The sequence below is a fragment of the Neltuma alba genome, unplaced genomic scaffold (genome assembly GCF_004799145.2).
Source record: "Neltuma alba isolate B1F8T4 unplaced genomic scaffold, ASM479914v2 tig00012118_pilon, whole genome shotgun sequence".
Taxonomy (NCBI): Eukaryota; Viridiplantae; Streptophyta; class Magnoliopsida; order Fabales; family Fabaceae; genus Neltuma; species Neltuma alba.
Genome location: NW_021636670.1, coordinates 237,645 through 262,813, shown reverse-complemented (window position 1 = coordinate 262,813; position 25,169 = coordinate 237,645). Strand labels below are relative to the sequence as shown.

General features: G+C 35.0%; 1 long non-coding RNA gene across 1 annotated transcript; it reads left to right on the top strand.

Annotated features, from left to right (window-relative positions):
* Positions 1-83: 83 nt before the first annotated feature.
* On the top strand, positions 84-25,169 carry LOC114723021 (uncharacterized). Its single transcript, XR_003738202.1, has 3 exons — positions 84-471; positions 15,153-15,154; positions 25,075-25,169. It is a non-coding gene; the product is annotated as an uncharacterized LOC114723021 (long non-coding RNA).

Genomic DNA, 25,169 nt, shown 5'->3' with positions numbered 1-25,169 from the left:
TGACGAGTATAGAGCAATTACAAGTGTGTATATTGGCTGAATGTAAGGAGATGCAAACAATTGTTGATGGAAGATGCTCGAGCAGTAAGGATATATTTCCCTATTTGCTGGTGCTGAGTGTATCTTACATGAAGAATCTAAGAAGCATTTGCGAAGGAGAAGTTCATTCCGGTCACAGTTTTGGTATGTTGAAGACCTTAGCATTGCACAATTGCCCCAAGTTAACAACCATTTTCACATTGGATTTTTTGAGCAACCTATCACTCTTGAAGGTGCTTGTAGTTAAAGATTGTCCAAAAATAAGTGCTTTAATATCTTATGGAACATCCAAACTTAGAGCAGGTACTTTCCTCCCAAAATTAAGAACAATAGCACTTCTCCATCTTCCTGAATTGATCAGCATTTCCAACAGATTACACATGGGTCCAAGTTTAGAAAACATAGGAATTTATAATTGCCCAAAACTTCAGAGTCTTTCAAAAATGGAAATGTCCAGTCAGAATTTGAAAGTCATCAAAGGAGAAGCCAAGTGGTGGGGAGCATTGACGTGGAGTGAAGCAGAATGGGGAATAGTTGGCCGGCCATCTATTTTGGATTGCATCTTTTCTCCAATTAATAAACAGGATGACATTATTAGTAAACTGGAGTTGGATGATGATATTGATGACTGTCCAGGTAAATCTAACTGATATCTGATTTTAATTTAATTTAATTTTTTTAATTCCTAGTGTGTTGTCATAACCTCATTTACTTCCTTAAATATGGTGAATTATCAACGATTCATATGACAATTGTTTTAATCCACTATCTTCGTGAAATACTATTGCGATAGGGGGGATAGTGTGTGAGCCACTGAAATCTTCCAGTGGCAAGGCCTTCAAAGATATGAGGTCTATCATAACAGATGAGATAGTGGTTGAGCCTCCACAGTCTTCCATAAGCGCGGTCTCCAAGTATAAGGGGTATGTCTATGCATAACTATGTGTCATTTGCCTTATCTCTTTAGGCTCACAAAAAGTTGTATTTTCTAAAACGATTCTTAAATTATCGAAGGAACAAGGAAGCAAGATTTACAGTAAGATCTCAGTGTCTTGAGGATGGGTTTATTTGGAGACGATATGGCGAGAAAGAAATTTTTAATTCCAAATTTCGAAGGTACTACTGTTTTCAATTATCCGTGAATCATAACTTACTTCACATCTATATATGACTCTTTCTAAAGGTAAACTATTTACATGCCTCTTTTTGGTTTATGCTACCTGTGGTCTATGCGCAGGGGATATTATAGATGCACTCATAGAAATGTTCAGGGTTGCCTAGCTACCAAACAAGTGCAGAGAGATGACAATATTCCTGACCCTTACAATATCACCTATCGTGGTGATCACACTTGCACACAAACCTATAGTGGAACAGAATCATCCATGAACAATCATGTGAACTTAAGGTCTCAATCTGGGGTAGATGATGATGATGATATTAACTATCATCCAGGTAATTTTATTTCTATTTGTAATTAACATATCTATTTATTTCGCCGTGAATGTCACAACCTCTTTTTCCTTTCTTTCACTAAGTGAAATTTATATCTATTGCATAACCATTTGTAGCATAACGATTTACCTTGATTCCTTGGCATCGTTAAAATCTACAGTGTTACCGCATTTGGGTTTGAGCGTATTCGCGAATGGAAAGGACATTGCTAAGCGAACCGGCAGGTATATATGATGACTCTATTTCGCGTATCTTTGTTTATTTATAAGCTCATACTTAAAAAAAAAAAAAGGGAAAATTATGTGTATTTGTAAGGTTAACTGTATTTCAACTGCATCTGAAATCACTTACAGGGGAAGCGGCACTTGCTCACAAGCCTCCTGTGCGACAAATTCTACTCTATCTGACGGTATATATCAGAGGGACGAGTCAACATCCGATACAGAACTTGAGTCATTTTCTTCTACGGGACTCGGGATTGAAACTTCAGTGAGTGCTGATCCAGGAATTTACAGTTCCGCGTTTGACAAATTTGGCGACTTCGATTTTGACCCCGTCAGCTGGTGAGCAGATTGTTCTGACATTCCCTAAGGATCTGTTTGAAAAGATATACCCATATTGTCTTCTATATATATTTTAAAATTCCCATTAGGTCATGCTTGTTATGGTACTTTTTGGAAAAATCAATCTTTTGTAAACGCCAACAATTCATCATATTGAGTCAGTCCCATTGCTATGATTCGATGTTAAAAACTGCTGCAAGTCAGCAACTTATAACTGAAGATGTCTTGGTTCTTCCATTCTCATTGAAATCACCATCTCATTTGATTAGCTTTTTAACTGCCAAAAAGCCGGAGGAAGATAGAAATATCCATGGCAGATCAGGGCAGGGTCCATGGTAGCGACCTCAATAATTGAAGGTTCATTTTAGGAATTAGGGACATGTCACACTTCAATTTGTGCACAAGGATTAGGCTGCTTGTTCAGTAACCTCTCCTGTACAAATTGAACTTGTGTTGCCCATTGTGAGGCTTTCTTGTTTTGGGGGTTTTATCATCGTAAAGGTTCCTAGATCCACTACTGTCATAAACAACACAATATTAATACTATGCATTCCTCCATTTCGATACTTTTTTTTTTTTTCCTTTTTTTGCCAACTCGATACTTTCTGTTACTAGTATATTGAAAGTTTTAACAGTATGTCAATATTGGTTCTGGTTTCCATTTGGTTAATGCAAGCTCGAATAATTTCAAGACAGGTTCAATTTATCCAAAACAAAAGTTAAATCTATTATAAATATGTAAATATATTATGCATCAAATATATTTTTTAAAATAAAATTCTCATTACTGCACATAATTTAAAAAATAAGCCGCATTATATGTTTATGGTTCATAACAATAAAATTTGTTAAATTCTTTTATAATTTGCATAAGGTTTGCATCAAAAAATACTGTCTCAACATATTTTGACTTAAAAGCAAGAGGATTATCAGTGGTTATTACCACCTTACTATGTTTATTGCCATTTGAAATATCCAGCTTTTCCCAAATCCCATCAGGTGTGCACCTTATGCCATCTAAAATCAGCAAATATCTTGTGTTCTCCAGCACTTGCTGTATTCTTCCAGAAACTTCAGATTCATCACCTTCTCTATCCACCTTTATTCCTTCCGCAATTTTCTGCACAATGCGAAGGTCTTCAGTCTGTGGATCAGTCTGCTTGTCATCAGTCGTTACCTTGATGAAAATCACCATATCAAAGAACTTGCCAATGCTATCATAGGAGTCATTATTTAAGTGTCGCATTATTGTTTTTTTTCCCACCCCTTTTTGTCCATGAAGTGCCACGCATTTTAGTCTATCATTTGTAGCAGCGTCAGAATCTTTTGAAAGGCATTCTCAAGAGGCAGATACCCCCGAATTGGCGGAACACCTTTCTCCTCTATGGCAAGCTCTCGTGGCTTATCAATTAGAATCTCCTGTGTGTACATTCTCCAAGAATGCTCACAACTTCATTGACTGCCTTTTTCGTCTCATCTAGAGGATCACTTTTCCTACTAATATTCCATTTCTTTCCCCTTACTACTTCATATTCTTTATTCAAGGAAGCCACCTGGTTTTCAATATTTGATACACGCTTCTTCCAACTGTTGTAAACCCCAAGCGGAGCTTTTTGTATAATATTGTCCGAAACTTCGTTGTCTTTAACCTTTCCCAGAGCAACTAGCCCTTCTAGTCCAAAATTTAGCACTTTATGTGTGTCATCAAGCGAAATTGAGCCTTGTTTAGCTTTGGGGAAGAGAAATGCCACAACAGGTGTCGCAAGAGTTGCAGCCGCAGGGACAATTATCCCAGCTATCTCTATCCCAGACATTGAAAAACCTTAAGGCCTGCGGGGAAACTATTCAAGAAATGTTACCAGAGAATATTATTAATGCAACAAGGTGGATATAATCTTTATTTCCTTTTTTTATTTTAAAAAAAATCTTAACTTGTAGGTGTTATTGTTTTCTTAAAAGTGATTTAGCAGACAACAATCACACTCTTCGGTCCCCCCCGGGGTTGGAGCAAGTTACCTGCTTGAATAATTCACACTTTGCTAGTGCAGATAATATCAGCAAAAAATACAATTCTTAATCAAATCTTAGCATATGATTTTTATTGTTAACAAAAATTAATACGGATAGAATTTTAAAATTTGAGCAAACTATCATTAACGGCAAGAAACTAAACAAAAAGTAGATACTAGATCTTCAACAACACTTAATGCAGTCTTTGAATTTTTGAAACAAAAATAGTCAATAGCAAAAATAAATTAATCAATAGCTAAATAAGAGTAGTTATCAAATTTTTAAAAATGAAGATAGTCAACCGCAGTACTAGAGTAGTCAGTACCTAAACAAAAATAGTCATCACCCTTCTTTAAAACAAATATAATCAATGAGTAAAAAAAAAGTAGTCAATACATAAGAAAGAGTAGTCACTGGAGCTCTGGTGGTTGGCCACTAAAAGGGTCACTCCTGCTGAAGCTCTGGCAAGCAGAAACCGGCTAAGAAGATTGAGAAATCCATCAATGCCCATAACATCATGATTCAAAGATTGAGAAAGGAGAACCACCCCATCTTTAAGTTTATAAGAACCTGATGCATTACCACCCTAATACAAGGAGAGTGGGATCTGAAGGAGAGCATTATCATTAACACTTTGTACTAGTTAGGATATTACCCTTAGTTATTGCACCAGTCAAATGAGTAAATGGAATATTGACCCCATGAGGTTTTCTAACACAAACAACACCTTCGGTTTCAAAATAAAAATTAGGACAGATTATTGTGTTGTTCTATATAAGCAATCCAATTATTAAAAGACCATACAACAAGTAAGCGAACTTGCTATTGTATGCCACGCATTTATGACTCTTTAATTTTTGAATTACTTGCGTATGACTATACATGTTATTGTCTTTTTTTTGGTTAAGAAAAATATGTTGGGTTGGCTTGCAATAAAATGTACGCCCCTCTTGTTTGTGGTGGGAAATTATTGTTTTGTTTCCTTTAGACTGTGGATAAAAAATGTTTGGTGGTGGAGTGTGGAAATATTGTGAAGCCTAAGTTATATCATGACGCACTATAAGTTTTTATAAAATTTATCTTATTTGATGCTACTATCATATGAGACAGTACTTATATTAAGGTCTTTATAATCATTCTATCAAATTCTTCAATCACATAATACCATGTGTCCTATTTTTAAAATATTAGTATCTAATAACATTTAATTATAAATTCACATAGAAACAAAAAATGACACATGACTATAAAGAACCGGACATAATAAATACAAACAACTTTACCTAAGTTTTTTTAAATATTATATTACATTAGAACCACATGCCTACATCATAGTTTTGATATTTGAATTAAACATTTTAAAATGATTATATAAATCAGAAAATAGTTTTATTGAAAAACAGCTCAAAAAATTAACGTTATTATTTCATAAAAAGATCATGCAATTATCTTTATTCTCAGCATCCAATCACTCCTTGGAGTAAAAATAAATAAATATATAATTTTACTCACTCACTCGAATTTTACTCTCGCAAGTTTTCTTTTCTATTTCATTCATTTATTATATCTTTTACTTACTCTTTTTATTGATAAAAAAATACATGGCTTACATAATTTAACTAATTTCTTGATAAATATAAATGGATAAAGTTTATCTCATTTTTTGAACCAGATGGAGTATTTTAAAATTCTCATTGGGTCACGCTTGTTATGATACTTTCTGGAAAAATCAATCCTTTGTAAACGCCAGCAATTCATCTTCTTGAGTCAGTCCCATTGCTATGATTCCATGTTAAAACCTGCTGCAAGTCAGCAACTTATAACTGAAGAGGTCTTGGTTCTTCCACTCTCATTGAAATCACCATCTCATTTTTCAGTCTTTTTGACTGCCAAGAAGCCAGAGGAAGATAGAAATATCCATGGCAGATTAGGGCAGGGTCCATGGTAGCGACCTCAATAGTTGACTGTTCATTTTAGGAATCAGGGACATGTCACTCTTCAATTTGTGTATAAGGCTTGGGCTGCTTGTTCAATAAGCTCTCAAATGCAGATTAAAGTTGTGTTGTCCATTTTTACCATACATATGCCTCCGTTTCGATACTTCTTTTTTTTGGCTAACTCGATACTTGCTGTTACTAGTATATTGAAAGTTTTAACATTATGTCAATATTGGTTCTAGTTTCTATTTGGTTAATGCAAGCTCGAATAATTTCAAGACAGGTTCAATTCATCCAAAACAAAGGTTAAATCTATTATAAATATATAAATATATTATGCATCAAATATATTTTTTTACATAAAATTCTCATTATTGCACATAATTTAAAAAATAAGCCGCATTATATGTTTGTGGTTCATGACAATAAAATTTGTTAAATTCTTTTATAATATGTATAAGGTTTGCATCAAAAAATACTGTCTCAATACTTTCACCTAAACGTATGGAACTAAGGATGAAAATTTCTGTATAAAGGGTTTCAAATGAACTAATGAAGATGATCAAAGTTTTCAAGCTGCCAAAGATAGGTAGAGAGTTCAGGAAGAGCATGCTCTTTACAGGATCGCCTATTTGGCACTAACCTGAAAACCTGAACTCGGAAGTAATTATTGGCTTTGGAGCAAATATATACTTTTTTTTGACATAAACAGATTTATTTTAAAATTTTGTAAATTGAATTCCAGAAAGATAAATTATTATTATTATTTTTTGGCACATGAATTGAACCTAAAATGTTTTTATTTTTATACAACTGAACCCAATGTTAAAATTCAAAAAGAAATTCTTGGAGCCAAATTACTGAGGTACGGCTACTTTTAATCCTCCACGAATCAGAGTTTACTTCCCCGGTTGTATGTGCCTCTTTTGACTGGCACTACATGTGTTCTATGCGCAGAGCATATTTCAGATGCACTCAAAGAAATTATCAAGGTTGCCCAACTACGAAACAGGTCGAGAGAGATGACGAGGAGCCTTTCCTCTACGATATCACCTATCGCGGTCATCACACTTGCACACAGACCTCCACTGTAACAAATTCCTCCATGAACAATCAGATCGACTTAGGGGCTCAATCTGGGGTAGACGACGACAACGACGACGATGATATTTACAATAATTCGGGTAATGTTATAACTAGCTACAACCTATTTTCCTTCCTTTACTAAGTGGAATTCATATTTATAGCATAACGATTTCCCTTTCATTAAAATCTATAGCGTCACGCCCTTCTAGTTTGAGGATCTCTGCGGATCAAAAGCTTACTGCCAACAGAAGTGACCGGTGTATATGCATGACTGTATTCCATGTATCTCTTTTTATTTATAAGATTATACAAAAAACTGTGCATATCTGTAAACTTAACTATATTTCAACTATCTCTAAAATCGCTTACAGGAGAAGTGATACTTGCTCACAAGCCTCCTGTATGACAAATTCTACTATAACTGATTATATAAATTGGCGGGGCAAGTCAGCTTCCGATGTAGATCTTTGGTCATTTGTTTCTATGGGACCTATGATTGAACCTTTAGCGAATGAACCAGACCACTATAGTGTTGACCAGAAGTGATGGAAGTGGCTTTTCCTAGTCATCCAGAAATTTACAGTCCCACATCTGACCAATTTGACGACTCCCTTCTGACAACAACGGCTTGATGCAAGAGTGTGAAAGCAGTGAGGAAGTCGGTGTTTATTGACAACAATGATTCATTGTCAGGAGTCCTTGCTGATTCCCATGGCTATGATTCCATGTTAAAGTCTGTTACAAGTCAGCAAATTATAACTGAAGAGGTCTTGGTTCAACGCTCCTTGAAATCACTACCTCATTTAATTAGCTTCTTGACTGCCAAGAAGCCAGAGGAAGATGGAAAGATACATGGCAGATCAGGGCAGGGTCCATCCATTGTAGCAGCCTCAAAAGTTAAAGATTCATTTTAGGAATAAGAATCAAGGACATGTCATGTTTTAATGCGTATCTCTTATCCCCAAGGCCCAAATCTACTCTCTCTGATCCATAATATAATCAGTCTTCTAGAAGAAAAGTATGATTCAAAATATGAGAAGTTATCAAAATAATTTATGACATTTTTTCACTTTCGCCCTTGTTAATTGTGAGAGAATTTTGAATGTAGAAAGAGATGAGATATAATAAAAGTTGATTTAAAAATACTTTATTATTTTCTAATTACATTTTTAAGGGTGAAATAGAAAAATTTTATCATCTTATGACATATTAACCACTTAACTATTATTTTGAGAAAAAATAATAAAATACCCTAAAAATTGCTAAAGGACAAATCAATATGGGTAAATTTCAAAATCTAAAATTAGACCCCTTGTATTATTTTTGAATTTTTTAATCTTATGAAATGACACAAATACCCTTCACTATGAATTAATGCATCATTGGATTTCATATCAGTCAACAGATGATGGAGGATCTATGCACAATTTGAGAGAGCTTGTAGAACGCTCTGTCTTAATCCAAGATCAATCAAATGATATGTAAGTCCGATTGCCGGAGAACACACATGCTATTTTGCATTCGTTGAACGCCCTTCGCCCTTTGTTCTTAAAGATCAATCAAATGATTAGGCTTGACGGAACTACCACAGGATGAGGCATGGCATAGTCTTGTGCATATGAAACTTGCAAACAATAAACTATCTGACCTGCTTTTCTCTCCAACCAGCCCTGAATTGAAAGTGTTAAAGTTGCAGGGAAATGTTGATTTAACAAGAATGCCCAACACGTTTTTCTTTAAAATGCCAATGCTAATTATCCTGGACTTAACTATCACAACGGGTGGGATAGTGGGTGAACTACTACAGTCTTCCCGCAGCTTGGTCTCTAAGTATAGGAGGTATATTTATGCACAACCATATGTCATTTACCTTAGCTCTTAGGCTTATAACAAAGTATTTGTATATTCTAAAATGATTCTTAAATTGTAGAAGGACCAAGGAAAAATGGACAATGATATCGGAGTCTTTTAAAGATGGGCATAGTTGGATAAAATGTGGCATGGAAGAAAATTTCAATGCCAAATATCCGAGGTACTACTGATTTCAATTATCCATGAATCATTATTTACTTCACTGCTATATATGACTCTTTTTTAAGGTAAACTATTTATATGCCTCTTTGATTTATGCTACATGAGATAAATATACGCAGAGAATATTTCATATGCGCTGATAAGAATGATCAGGGTTGTAAAGCAATGAAACAAGTGCAGAGAATTGACAAGAAGCCTTACCTTTACAATATCATTTATCATGGCAATCACACTTGCATATAGACCTCCATTGTACAAAATTCCTCCATGAACGATCAGGACGACTTAAGGACTCAATCTGAGGCAGACGATGATATTCACTGTCATCCGGGTAATTTTACAGCTATTTATAATTTCAATATATGTCGTTATTTCAATGTAAATGTCATAACCTCTTTTCCTTCCATTAATAAGTGGAATTTATATCTATAGCACAGCTGTTTCCCTTGATTCCTTGGCCCTGTTGAAATCTACAGCGTTACAGCCTTCTGGTTTGAGGATGCTTGTTGATCGAAAGTACATTGCTAACAGAAGTAGCAGGTACATATGCATAATTATATTCCACGTGTCTCTTTTTATTTACAAGGCTATACAAAAATTTGTGTATATCTGTAAGCTTAACCGTATTTCAACTATCTCTAAAATCACTTACAGGGGAAGCGCCACTAGCGCACAAGCCTCTCGTCTGCCAAAGCCTGTTTTAATTTACAGTATAGATTGGGGGGCAAGTCGGCATCCAATTCAAATCTCGAGTCATTTTCTACTATGGAACCTTGCATTAGACCTTCGGCGAATGAGACATAAAACTACAATGCAGGCACAAGTTGAACTGGCTTTTTCTGGTCATTTAGGAATTTACAGATCCATATCTAACCAATTCGACTACTCTCTTCTTAAGCAGATTGTGTTGCCATCCTCTAAGGACTTGTTTGAAATGATACACCCATATCATCTTCTATATATTTTTAAATTCTCATTAGGTCATACTTGTTATAGATGATACTTGTTTGAAAAATTAATATTTTGTAAATGTTGCAAAATTGTTTGGCTACTCTCTTGGATGATCTCTCCTTTTGTTTTCAGTTAAAGTTGGATGTGGAACCATATGAGCATGAAAATCTGTTCATTCCCTCATTCACTGAAATGGCAACATGAAGTAGCACAGATTTGCCAAACGCTCATGGACGAAGGAAATGCGAGAAATTTGCAAGGGGTAAGAGCAGTCTCTATACCATTCACAGCAGCTTGATGCAATACTGTTAACAACCATTCATTGTTAGGAGTCAGAGTTGAGTCCCATTACTATGATTCCATGTTAAAAAAGTATTAAAAAACTAAATTACTATTAAATAGTAATAGAATAATCTCTACTGAATTCATTTATTTAAATGTCCCTTGAGTTGAACCCAAAATGTTAAAACTCAGAAAGAAATATTACATCGTATAATATAAAATTTCAAAATTCGAGAAAACGGTCCATGACTCGAGCCCATCTCAGAATCAAATATATCCATCCGTATCTCTCATCCCCAAGGCCTGAATCTACGACTAATAATATTATTTCCAGTTCTAATAATAAGACTTTATTTGTAGTTTCCAAACGAGGTCTTATAATTAAAACAGGAGGTAGTATAATATAAATTGGTGGCATTTTCCTTCTCACCAGTATTTGTATTGATATTTACCTTTTCGGAGTCCACATTGGGTGTCGAATGGATCATCCTTTTTCTTTTTAAATATTTGAGTTGCCCTGTGAGAATTTATCTCTATCCTCACGGGGTGCACTGCCCCTCCTTCCTTTTCTCTTGGCATGCTCTTAGGCTAGTTATTCTTTGTTTTAAAATATTTTTATGGTTTAAAATAAGAGTAAATTTGTAAGTTTGTCCTTAATTTTATTTCTCATGTGTTAATTTATTTTTTTATTATTTTAGTGATATAATTTTACTCATTATCCTTTCTTCATGCAATTTTACTCCAATCCTTTTAGTGGTGCAATTATATCTAAAAAAAGTATGAGTAAAATTGTACCACTAAAAATATCGAAGATAAAATTGCACCTGAAAAATAAGATCAAGGGTAAAATTATATTTTTACCCTTAAAAAATTAAAATTTTTAATTGATATATTTATGAAGAATTATGGGCAATCAAACTATATTGAGATTTTTTGTGAAATATTGTAGAAGGCCTAGTTTGTAATTTACATATTATATGATTTTTTTTAAAAATGACTGTAATGTTTTTTTTTTTTTGAAATTCTTTCAATTATTTCAAATATTGATTCATTCGTCTTAAAACAACTTGCTTATAGTTCATTGACTCAAAAACTATAGGAATTGAACTGGTTCGCATTAAAAAAAAATATTAAGGCTTGATATATTCCGAGTCAACAAACCACATAGACTGAGTTATTTTCGAATTGTTGAGTAATAACAAAACTAGGATAGGATTATTTCAGATTCACCTTGCATAGTTGAGCGTTTTGCCTATATTCCATGAACTTGTAATAGGCTTTAATTGTTATTACACGATGAATCAATTAAAGTTCAAAGACAAACTAAAGCATATCAGCCTAGAACTCACGGATTGGCAGTGAAGTGCAATAAACCTGATCAATGGATGCGGACAATTTTACCACTGCTTAATTGAGATGCAACCATAAATAACACGAGCCAAATTAAGAGAATAACCCGCATTATAAAACAAGAGGCATCCTGGAAATAAGGCTTAGGTCAAACCAAGATCATCTCCCCAAGATGAAAAGGAGAAAGATTACCCAAACTAACTTCTGGTAAACATTAAAACAAAGAGGAATTCTTGCGTGCTCCGAGAGCACCAAATCATTTATACTCTAACCAATCAAAATACACCATATCAACAAGTCTAATCTGACGTGTTATCTTATCTGTCCTTTTTTAAGAAAAACCTACGCCCATCTTCTTCCATCGCTTCTCTCTCCTTAATTGTAACCCTTCTCTTCATCTTTTTTCTCTAAATTTCTCTTTCTTTTACTTTTTCCTCTTTGCTGCGTTTTTCTGCTTGTATTTCTTCATCTCCCTCACTCTTTATTCATCCTCTATCATCTTGCCTCCCTCCCCTACCTCTGCGTCACCTGCATTTCACCCTCCAACTCCTCCCACCGTCACTCCCCCGGCCCTATCTCCTCCGATCCTCCTTTTCCCTCTTTCAAGTTCTTGAATCTGATTGTTCCTATTTCAGATCTAAAATCATGAGGGAAAAATTTATCTTCTCTACATTCTGAAATTTATGTGTGGTTTGCTATTTTTATTTTCTGCTGGGCGAAAGAAGGAAAGGAAAGATGAAAGAAGGCCGCTCTGCATCTGGTGGGTAGGGATGGAGTCGAAGGAAAAAAGTTAAGAAGGACAGAGGATTTGAAAAAAGGACGAAGAGAAAAAGATGACGGAGGAGGAGAGAGAAGCGGGTGAAAAAAAATGGAAACTAATCCTTTAAAAAATGACAAATAAGCTTGCATGTCAGATTAAATTTATTAATGTGGCATATTTTGATTAGTCAGAGTATAAATGATTTGGTGCTCTGGGAGCACGCAAGAATTTCTCTAAAACAAATATCACATTTTTTAGATTTTGCAGCATACAATCGTTTGAAAGCATAAGAGGTTAAACATGCCAGTCTTGTGCTTCTCAGTACATATTATTATGAGCAACAAGGAAACATCTGGACCAAACATAACAAGTCTTGTACTTTTGACACCGACGTTAATGTCTTTACCACCAACTCGCACAAGTTTCCAACATTCTTGTGACAAATTAGCTCAAATGCTTCAGCTTGAGGGAGCAATCATGGCCAAGTCCTTTTTTTTCACCGTTGCAATGCTTTACATCCTTGAAAATTCTATAGTCAGAAAAATTTTGGCTGTTGAGTCTTCACATCCCACAGAAAACTTAGAATGAAGAAATTGCTTCTTCTCTCCATGATTCGATAGCCGTTCAGAATTTTTCAACGGACTGAGAAAGGAAACCTGCAAATGGAAGTTGTTACATTTTCCAAAGAAGCAAATTCCGTATAATAATTTCAGCATCATCACAGCATTGCAGTAGGGATTATCACTTCGATGGTTAATATTTTTAATTTGTAAAGCACTAAAATTGGATGATAATTACTTGAATCTCCACTATGTTCGAGGCTTCCAATGTGTAAAACTCTTATAAGATAAATTGTGTGAATCTCACACAGGCTGCAGTTGTCAATCTCATGGGTTTGCATGCATATTGTCAAAGAGAATATTGTATGCTACAGTGATTCGGCCTGGGTCAATAGCGGTCAAAAGATCAAAGGTGGACATTTTAATCATTTCTTTTGTTTTTCTGAACACATAACCGAAAGACATTTTTAAACACGTTTTTTAACATTTCAAAACAAAAATCTATTTTGAAAATAAAAGAGCAAGCAGGGCATAAATGTAATATATACCCCCAAGAATCAGATATTAGACGTCAATAAGAAGAAAACGTTGTCTTTTTCGAATACTCACCGGTTTGCCAATAACGTTGGTGGACTTTGACAAACTCCCACTTCTCATGGCAAGGCCTTCAAAAATCAAAGCATAATGCATTAAGAAGATATCAGACAGTTTAGCTACTTAAGTGATTGACGCCTATTATCATATAATTAAATTTGAAATCCCATCAGATGTACAATATTCCAAAAGGACATCTCAAAAATCGAAAAGAGACAAGCATCACATTACTTGGAGCACTTCTATTCATTCAAATCCCGCTCCCAACTAGTGGGAGGACTCTTCATATTTAAATGGCCTCGTAATATAGAATCTATATGGAGGGGAAGACAAGAGAAGAAACTCTACACACACCAGTCTAGTGGTAACAATGTCTGGAAACATTTCCATGCTTCAGTAGGTGATAAACCATAAACTCCAACTTGAGGCGGAGGCTTACATTCAATTAAAGCCTTCACCCAACCAATGGAAGTCTTCTCTAGAACCTGCTCAAGGGTAATTTTTGGAAAAGGAAAGTTGTATTTAAAGGTTGTTAAATTTTTCAAAGAAGCAACTTGTCGTATAATATTTTCAGCATCGTCACACCATCGCCATGGGTCTTTCACTTCAATGGTCAATTCTTCTAATTTGCAAAGCTTTGAAATTTCATCGTAGTTACCCCTTGCAATATAATGTATGAGCTTCTCAGGCACCGCAAACTTTCCAAGCACGGCACAAAATTTGCTCCAGTACCTCGAATGTCAAGGACCTTAAGATGTCTAAGTAGTTGGATCTCATGTGAACATATTTTTTTCAACTCTGAACACCCATTTATATAGAACACCTTAAGGCTGGTTAATCCTGATAAAGATGGTAACTCCCTTATGTTAGTACGATACAAGTTTAACACAAGAAGATTTTCCCATGCTGCCAAAATAATCAGATGAGATTTGAGCCAACTCCGGATTCTTTTGTAACAGTAGTGTTTGAAGACTCCCATAATTTTGGTTTATTGGCAGTCTGTCCCTTTTACTGCCAACCATAGAAACCCATCTAGCATTCTGCCATGATGCTGATCTAAAGGCCTCATTATGGTCTTCATTATCAACATAAGTTTTACATTCGGAATCTGAAAACTTGGATGATACTCCTCCGGTCCTAAATATAAGACCCTTATACTAGTATGTATAAGGGTCTTACATTTAAGACTGGAGGAGTATATATGAAGCAAGTTGCCTGCAGAGATCATTCATTTTAATATACCTCATTTTTTCCCCTTCCTCTAGGAATGCAGCATTAACAAGTTGTCTCAATGCTACATTAATACCTCGACTGCACGTAGCACTATACTTGGTACTTGCATTAACAACACCGAGAAAGCCCTGAGCTATACAACACTCGACAAAGTAATCTGTGTATATCTTGCTATTTGCAGGATATAGTGAAGCATAAAGGAAGAATTTCTGCTTACTTTGATCACCCAAGAGTTGATAACAAATTTCCAAGATTGAGCATAACTCTTCTAAACCTTCAACTTCAAACTGAGGCCAAGGCGTCCATTCATCCAAAGACCTCTGCCAATCTGGAGGAGACTCTTGATCTGTAAAAGACTTTGCGGTAGGATTTATAAAGAGGGGAAGGCAACAGCAGAACCTCTTACATACCAGTTGAGCGGTTGTTATGTCTGGTAAACAATTGTTACCAACAATACTTCGAAACATCTTCCATGCATCACCGGGGGGTAACGTTTCAATCTTGACTTTCCCGTCAACAAGTTTCGACTTCACAAGAAGAGGATAATGAGTGGTTATTGCTACATTACTAAGTCTTTTGTTGTTTGAAATATCTAACTTTTCCCAAATATCATCTAGTATGCGCTTTGGCCTTATGCCTTCTAAAATTAGCAAATATCTCTTGCTTTCCAGTACTTTCAGTATTCTTCCAGCAACTACATCAGGATTATTACCTTCTTTATCCACCTTTATTCGATCTGCAATTTGCTGTAGAATGTGAAGGTCTTTAGTTTTTTTATCAGACGGATGAAAATCACCATATCAAACAACTTGTCATGGCTATCATGAAAAGTGCTGCATTATTGTTGTTTTCTCCACTCTTCTTTGTCCATGAAGTGCCACGCATTTTACTTCATTATTATCATCTTGTAGCAGAGTCAGATTTCTCGGAAGGCTTTGTGCAGAGTCGGATACTCCGCAATTGATGGAACACCAGTCTCCTTTATGACCTGCTCTGGCAGGTTATGGATGTCAGCAAGCGAAGCGGTGGGTCTTTCAAATATGGACCTTATTCCGCTAAGCGCATGATCCACAAAAGGTTCCAACAGAGTTGCAGTCGCCGGAACAAATATATCAGCCGTTGAGAAACTCCACAGCCTAGGAGAAGTACGGTTCAAGAAATGTTAACAGATAATATTATTAACGAAACAAGTTTGATATAGAATCATTCTTTTAAGTTATGTTGTTAAGAGATCAACAATGCATGTTTTATACTACCTTTGGTCCTAATTATAATACCTTATTTGTAAACTACAAATAAAATCTTATAGTTAAGATCGGAAGTAGTATCACTCTACTCCTGATCACAAGTCACCTTGTTTTTGGGGGGGGGGGTACCCAGGTTATGGATCATAATCACACTTTCTGTCTTATTTTTCCTTTTTGTTTTTCCCCCAAGCAAGTTACTGCTTGAATAATTCGTGTTGGTGCAGTTAATATTAGCAAAACAATATTCCTAATAAGGACTAATATTCATTAGGTCTGATTCCCTCAATCAAACCTCAGCACATGATTTTCTTTAATGATAAAAATTCATATACAGATAAAATTTCAAAATTCTAGCAAGCCATTATTATAGTAAAAACCTACATGGCAATATTCAATTGGGGAATTGAAACTAATAGATATAACATATGAGTAAATAATTTTTTCCTCATTAGTAAAACGCTTCGGTTAACAATGCTTTATTAAAAAATTGTTTGTGCCCGAAATAACTGTAAATGTAATATCGAATAAAATAATAACATTCATATTGTGATTTGTCGCTTGAAATTATTAGACTTGATGGGGGCATAAAAAATCTCAGTGGTCTAACCTGATATTGCTTGGGGACAGCTTGTCTCTAAATCTCAAGATTTGGCCTCTCCAAATGAATCACTGCCTGAGGCCTGTTGGCCTGCTGGCACGTGCGGTGCACTTGTGGCACTAGGAATCTCAAGTTCTGTGAGCTTGCTTATTTCCACAATCACAAGCTGTAGCTGATTTGCTCTTAATAAGTTACACAAAAGTTGATAAAATGACTCAAATTGGGAATGATGGTGATGATACAGGTAATTCTCTATCTACTCCTGTGGTTTTAAATTTAAGACTTTTTGATAGTATAAATTATATTATAAAATAGACCTTATATTTAGGATGGGTTGAGACCCTATTTTGAATTTAAATTTTCTTAATATGAATGTCATGACCTTTTTTAGCATTTCTATTTACCTTGATTGCCTTGTTAAAATCTATCACAGCAGATGTGATGTCGCTACAGGCTTTATTTGAGCACCCAAAGCAAAATGCCGAAAGATTTAGCAGGTGCATTTGCTTAACTGCATTTATGTAACTTTTATTCAGAAGATTAGCAGAAATTGTGATGTAATTTTAGGTGTGTTTGAGATAGCAGTGGCAGAAGTAACCTTTTTTCAATCTCACTTTTACAGAAGTCAGATTGAGTAAAAATCAGATAGTATAATATGATTTATGTTTGGATTGAGTTTTGTAAAAAATTCAATTTAAGAAGCTGAAACTTGTTTGGATAATTAATAGAAAAGTAAGTTTGGATGTAAAATGAGTAAAAGAGATATGAATATTATTAAATAATAATGTGATAGTTTTAAGAAAAATATTAAAATGATAAGGGTAAAGGTATATTTTTAGTCCTAATCTTATTTTTCAGGTGCACCCAACATTTTTATATTTTTAGTGGCGTAATTTTACCCATGGTCTTTTTTTGTATATAATTTTACCTATGAACTTTTTTTAATACAATTTTGCCTGTGATTTTTTTTCAGCATCCGATTTGGTGATCTATTCTTATGATCTTATTTTAAAAGTTATCTATTCTCATGATCTTATTTTCTCTCTCCACGGTGGTGACGTGAAACGGTAAAAGCAATAAATTTTAGCTTTTGAAATACCATGACTTTTGCATCATAAATCCAAACATTAATCTAAGCCTCATCATGCTTTTTTCTCCTTCGACACAGTTCCACCTTTAGAACGCTCTACCGAACACACCCTAATTCTTGTATCACAGATTGACTCTTTCAGTGTCAAGAAAAATATCTGAACCTGAAGATCGTACTTCAGATGATGAGTACAGGTGGAGGAAGTATGGCCAGAAAATAGTGGCTGGATCCAAAATTCCAAGGTAGCACCACTACAATTACTCTAAAAGAAGAGAGAGAATGAATTACTTCAATATTTATGCATCATTTGGCTAATGCTGTGTGCGGTCAGTGCGCAGTTCCCATTACAAATGTACTCATGTAGATTGCCCAGTTAAAAAGAAATTAACACGACGATCTGAGGAAGACCCAACAATGGTTCAAATCGTTTACAAGGGAAAACATACGCACCCCAGTCGCCAGCATAACATATCCCTCCAGGAACTACAGTCCGGTTAAGTCTAACAGTATTTGATCTTAAGTTTACAGATTGTTATTGCTACTATGTCTGCCATAACCTCATTTACTTCCATACCGCTCTGGATGGACAGAGGTCTTATGAATGTGTTTCCACAGATTGCTCTGCTAAAAAACACGTGCAAGTATCAGATGAAGATCCAACAATGGTCGAAATCACTTACACTGGAGTTCACACTTGTTCCAGCCCATTTTGTGAAGACGCTGCCGTGAACGAACCATGTGACTCAGTACTGACTCAGACTTGACAGGAGTTGATCAGATTATGCCGACATCCTCCAAAGGATTTATTTGAAAATTGTGATGTCCTGTCTTGTTTTAAACTCCCGTTAGATATGACTTGTTATGACGTGTGCTGCTACTTAGTTTACTGTACGTCAGAATTTATTTCAGTAAGAAAATGTATTCAGAGACAATAAAAAAAATCCATTCAATTTATTTATTTTGCTGTTGGTAAAGTTTCAATGTCGCATTTCTTCCTCATCATATGTATTTGTACGTGTAGGGAATGAATTCAGCAAACAGTAAGGCGCATATTATCCACAAAACGGAGCTTTGGGTCGCCCCTTAAGCTGGCCTTTTACTAATGCAAGTTCTCAATCTAGCTAGCAGCGAATCCTGATGTTCCTCAACTGGTTTGAAAGAATCTAGTCAGAGGATGATAATTGGATAGGTTAGGAAGTTAAGAAATTGGGTTGATAAATCAATGTAATTATAAGGATGAACGAATTAATTTTTTTTATCTAAAATGTTTCCTAAACGGGGAAAGAGAACCAAAAAAAATGCCAGTCATTTTTATTTTGGGAAAAAACAAAATTAAGAATAATTTTAAAAAGCAGGTAAATGTAAAATATTTACTCAAATAAAATTTTTTTTTCAAAAAACAAAATACTGTTTAAATATGAAAAGATGAAATCCAGCGGTTTGAGACGGAAGAGTGCTGCTGAGTGATCACAATTCACAAGCTCGAGTAGATCATCTAAAGGAACAAGCATCAATGTTGGGTCGACGCCTGAAACAAGGAAGTCCGCCTTCAAAAAGGGAACCTGCAACGAAAACACCTATCAATTACAGATGGGTTTCGACATGGGACCACGTCAGGAGCCCATTGGTAAACATTACTCCATCCCTCTCCTTAACGTAGGAGTTAAGTTAGTATTTATCAAAAAAAAAAAGTGTTAGTTTTTTTAAAATACTCTGTTTATTATTAGGTGGAGTTTGCCAACTCTACACATTATGCAAATCAAAACAAAACTCTTCTCATATATTTACTTTAAACTCCATAAAACCATTTCCAAAAAAAATAACGCGAATATTTGCATTGGAGCGGCTGTTAATGAAACCCCGTACCATGCGCATTCAACAAGAATAGTTTGAAAAAAAAATATTAGAAATTTAAGAAATATAAAGTGAGATGCAGTCTTATGTGTTTGAGTAAAAACAAAATTATAGTTTCAAAAATACTTTTACAATATACGAAGTAAATATTTATAAGAATTTATCTCAATTTGTAAAAAATTCTTTCGGAGTTAGGTAAATACCGCTTTAGAAGTAAATAAGCCTCTTATTTAACTCCTATATTTCCAATATAATGACGCTTCTCTGACAGACTGTCGGCAATGGATTATATATCACGGAAAAATACTTTGGCGAAAAAGGTTTTGCTAAATACTGACGACTTGAAAGGTTCGTTATTGTTTTATGATAACGGGGGGTCAATGAACAAGACAATGGAAGGTGCGTGGAAATTTCCAATTATTGACCAAAAAAATACTCCTCCGGTCCTTAATATAAGAACCATTTAACTAATTTGATTAGATTAAGGAAGTTAGGTATATTAGTTAATTATAAAAAATGTGACACGCTTTTTCTAAAATACCATAATCATTTTTCTTAATACCTCATATTCTTCTTCCACTTGATTATGGTTGAGGGAATATCTATAGGAGTAATTTAGAGAAAATTGATAAATATGATAAATGAGTCTTATATTTAGGACCAAAACCAACTCGATAATTGGCTCCTATATTAAGGACCGGAGGAGTACCATTTTATTTATTTATGAGGAGGTCTTTGCTTGGGCTGAGAGAAGGCTTCATTAGATCGCTTCTTGGTATGTGCCACTATTATCCCATCCTCATCCTTATTGTTTTATTTTTATTTTTATTTACGATCTTCAATTTCAAATTCTTCTTCCTTGGGGCCAAAAGAAGAAATATTAAATACTCATGAATCTGGATTTCCATTAAAAAAAACAACCGTCAAAGGGTCTGGAATCGACATTGCTTTGCTTTAATTTTGAATTTCTATTCTGCCTTTGAGTTCTTTTAAGAGAATTGAGAAGTGGAGAAAGAAGTAAACACGGAAAGATTTTCGCAATAAATGGGGCTTAGAGGGGCTTATCAGGTTGTGGAATTAATAAATGGGTTTTTTAATTGAAATTTTATTACTGAAAATGACCTAAATCATAGTATCTACCTATGTGTATAAAATTTGCAGAGACTGGCACTTCTTACGTATAAAAAATATATCGGGTCCTTCTTACCAATAAAATTTTCGATGCATGAGACCATTTTTTCTTTTTAAAACTATGATTAACTTTAATTTGATTAATACAAATCCCAAGATTAAGGGGTGTTCAAATGAACTTTTTGAAAGTAATTTTATGGGTTCAAAATAAGCACGTGCAAAGAATTTTGTTTCAACTTTCATAAAATCTTTTTTTTTTTTTTTATTTCAAAGGAGGATGCCAAATTCTCCCTAACTCAAATCTTGCACTTCACACACTTCCATTTTGCCATACCTGCCATCTCTTCTAAGGGCACGCCGTCTTATAAGAAACTCTCAGGGATATAAGAGACTAAACAATACTTGCACAAAGGGCAAGATACATTGAAGCTCTTCTCAAATGAATAAGATAATGACATTAGATGGCAGAAATCATTATATGATAAAAGATGTATGAAATCACGAATATAACCATCTTTTATTTTTCTTATAGTTCCTCTCTAATAAAATGCATTTGGAGCGATATATATTTAAAGACCAATATGAGAAATAACCATTGGCGTAAGAACAAAAAATAAGCCGTTTATAACCGTTGGGAACTTTTTCTTACTAGTTAACGCGCTAAGCACACTAACAACCATATTTTGTACTCATCCAGTCCTAAATATAAGACCTATTTTGCAGTGCAAATTGTACTATAAAATGTGTCTTATACTTAAGACCGGAGGAGTATTATTTAACGCCTTAGGCAAATGTTTAAAGGTGAAGGTTAGTGCGTTAAATAGAAACCCAGAAAATATGATCATTATGAAGTCCAAGGTTTCCTTGATGCGTTCAAGCTAGTAGATTCTTCATCGTCATAAGCTCTTCTTGAACTATCTTATCTTTATTTTTATGTTCTTCATCTTGAGTGTAGCAATATGCATGATGATGGATACAGTACAATGCAGAGCCATGCATATAAGATAAGCTTCAATATATATTCAATTCATATGAAAATATCATTTCTAAAAACATAAATTAGATATCAAAAACATTTTAAGACTAAAACTTTAATTTTCTATCATTTGTTATCATAAAAACTTGTATTAAACATGATGGCCAAAAAAAAAAAACTTACAATGTTATGAATCATTATGTCGAACAAACTGATTTCTTATTTGGTTAAAAAACCGATCTTTTTAGAGTTTTAGATGAAGAAAAATAAGGAGGCTGTCCAATGAATTGATAGATTATGTTCAAATTACTTTTTTGGGGATGACATATTTTTCCTGTCATCCTCTTATTCATTATGCAAGAAATATTTTCTCTCTGGAGTTTCCATGGAGGGAAGTGATGAGCAAATGGTTTCTGATGATATCAGAGTACATGCAGTCACCAAAATGAAGCCATCTACAAAACAAGCTTTGGATCCATTTGCTGAACTGGAGGAAATAGAAACAGCGAAAAGATTTGATTTTACCAAAGGAGAAAAAGTGGTGCCATTTCTGAAAGCGGAGCCATTTAGTCTTCCCAAACTAAAGCTGCCAAATCCTCTCAGGATAGAAACAAATGCACATTACTCTTCCAAAGCCAAAACACTTAAGCAGTTTGGTATTCCACTGAGTAGATCAACGTCTAGATTGCCGCTAAAAGTGAGCCGGATAAGAGATTTTATCATGCTACTGTTGAATTATCCCATGAGAATAGCGCACGATAGCAAACTCAAGGCTTGGGTTCCAGAAGTTTCAAGTAGGAGACATTCTCTGGATGATTTGAATCGCCTTCTCAATCAGAAGCCTCTTGAATGCTTCCAAGTCCTTTTACCAATATACATATTGAAGAGCGTGGAAAGTGGTTGGAGTCCCAACTATGCTTATTCCAACGAAACACCAGAAGACATTCTCAATTTATCGGCGAATCTTGCTGTGGATCAATTGGTTCAAACTTTATTGTCTAAGGATGATCATGTACGAAACATTCACCATGTCTTGTTTTCTGCGAGAGATGCAGCTAAAAAAAGACTAGTTAAGGAAAAAATAGAATCAGTCTTGAAAGATAAGGAAATTATGCTTCGCCTTCATGAAACATTCTCCGAAATCTTGCTCATCGACGCCTCAGATTACCAAGGTCCAGCTGCGGAGATCCATGTTCAACAGCAGATAGCTCAACAACTTCATCTTCCACTGATAGAAGGCAATGACGATTTGCTTAAAACAAGCATTGAGAAAGAGATGTCAAGAAAAAAATACTTGGTGCTTTTGGTTGATGGAGAAGCCCAAAAGCCTCTTGATCCTAGGAAAGTGGGTTTTCCTAAAGAACTTGCAGGAGTTGTGGTGTGCATCACCACTAAATCTTCAAAGCAGGCTAATAGTGAATTAACAGTGGCAATGGATCTGAATATGAACACAACGGATCACTTATTGCCATGGGAAGTTTTCTGTGCAAACGTCAAAATTCTGATTTTACCATCATCTAATACTGAGAGAATGGCCATGCGCGGTGCTCATCTTCTTGCCGGTGTCATTGTGGCAAGATCACTAAGGAATGCAAAATATTTTTCACAATGGGAATATGCTCTAGTCAAATTGAGTTTGCTTCATTCTTCCTATGACATTGATATGTTTTGAGGCCAGAGCAGCGTCTTACATAAAGCATTCATAAACTTCATCTGGCATGATTTAAGTAATTAGACACAGAAATATTGTCTTACATCATGTTTATTCGTTTCTAAATTTGGGAAGCCAGAAAATGAGTTAATAAATTATTGGATTTCTTCTCAGATTAGTGGGTGCTGGAGAAGCAAAGCATAATCTAATAGAGCTTGTGGAGTGTTTTGCCTTATTGCAATTAGAGGACACGAAGCCAAGGCACATTCAAATTCCGCAAGACATATATGATATCTTGCAATTATTAAACACTCAGAATCCTTTGTTGATGAAAAAATCTGAGTTAGGGTTGGTTGAACCACCAAAGAGCGAGCTATGGCATAGTGCCATATATATTGACTTGGCATGCAGACAATAAGCTGTATGAGCTACCTTTTTCCCCAAATTGTCATGAACTCAAAGTGTTAAAGTTGCACAACAATGCTGATTTGACAAAAATTCCCCCTCATTTCTTCTTTAAAATGCCTTTGCTTTGCGTCTTGGATTTGTCCTACACTAGCATTAAAAAATTACCAAACTCCTTTTTGAGTTGGAGCAACTTAGGGAACTCCATATGAAATCTTGTGAATGCTTCATGAAACTATCCTCAGAGGTTGGGAAATTGAAGAATCTAGAGAAGATTGATCTTGACAAGACTCAGATTACACATTTGCCAAAAGAGATCTAGGAACTGACCAATCTCCAAAGTTTGACTCTTTCTTTGTATGAGTATCATGGCAAGAAAAGTAAAGAATATACAAGCTCAGCAATTATTCCTTCTGGGATGATTTCAAAGCTTAGAGGCCTAAAACATTTAAGCATTGATGTAAACCCTGATGATGAGAGATGGGAAGAGAATTTACAAGTCATTCTACTAGAACTCTTGGTATTAGGATGCTTGGAAATTATTAGTTTGTACATTCCAGCACCAAAACTTTTAAATCTCATACCTGCTCGCTTTTTTGAGGCTTGATTTTAGATTCATTGTTGGGAGACATATGTCACGGATTAATTCAGGCACACTACCCACAGCTGAAGAAAAATTTAAACAAAGTGAGTGCAGCATAAAGTTTGTGAAAGGTGTTGATGTTCCTTATGAAATAACAAGTGCTGTTAGACATAGCAAAGCTTTGTTTTTAGATTGACACATGACCGTCAAGAATCTCTCAAAATTTGGCATGATGAGTATAGAGAAATTACAAGTGTGTATATTGGCTGAATCTAAGGAGATGCAAACAATTGTTGATGGAAGATGCTCGAGCAGTAAGGATATATTTCCCTGCTTGCTGGTGTTGAGTGTATCATACATGAAGAATCTAAGAAGCATTTGTGAAGGAGAAGTTCATTCCAGTCACAGCTTTGGTATGTTGAAGACCTTAGCATTGCATAATTGTCCCAAGTTAACAACTACTTTCATCTTGGATTTTCTGGGCAACCTTTCACTCTTGAAGGTGCTTGTAGTTAAAGATTGTCCAAAAATAAGTGCTTTAATATCTTGTGGACCCTCCAACTCAGATCAGGTACTTTCCTCCCAAAATTATTAACAATGACACTTCCCCATCTTCCTGAATTGATCAACATTTCCAATGGATTGCACATGGGCCCAAATTTAGGATTCCCCAAAACTTCAACAGCTTTCAAAAATGGAACTGTCAAGTAAAAATTTGAAAGTCATCAAAGGAGAAACCAAGTGGTGGGAGGCATTGACATGGAGTGAAGCAGAATGGGG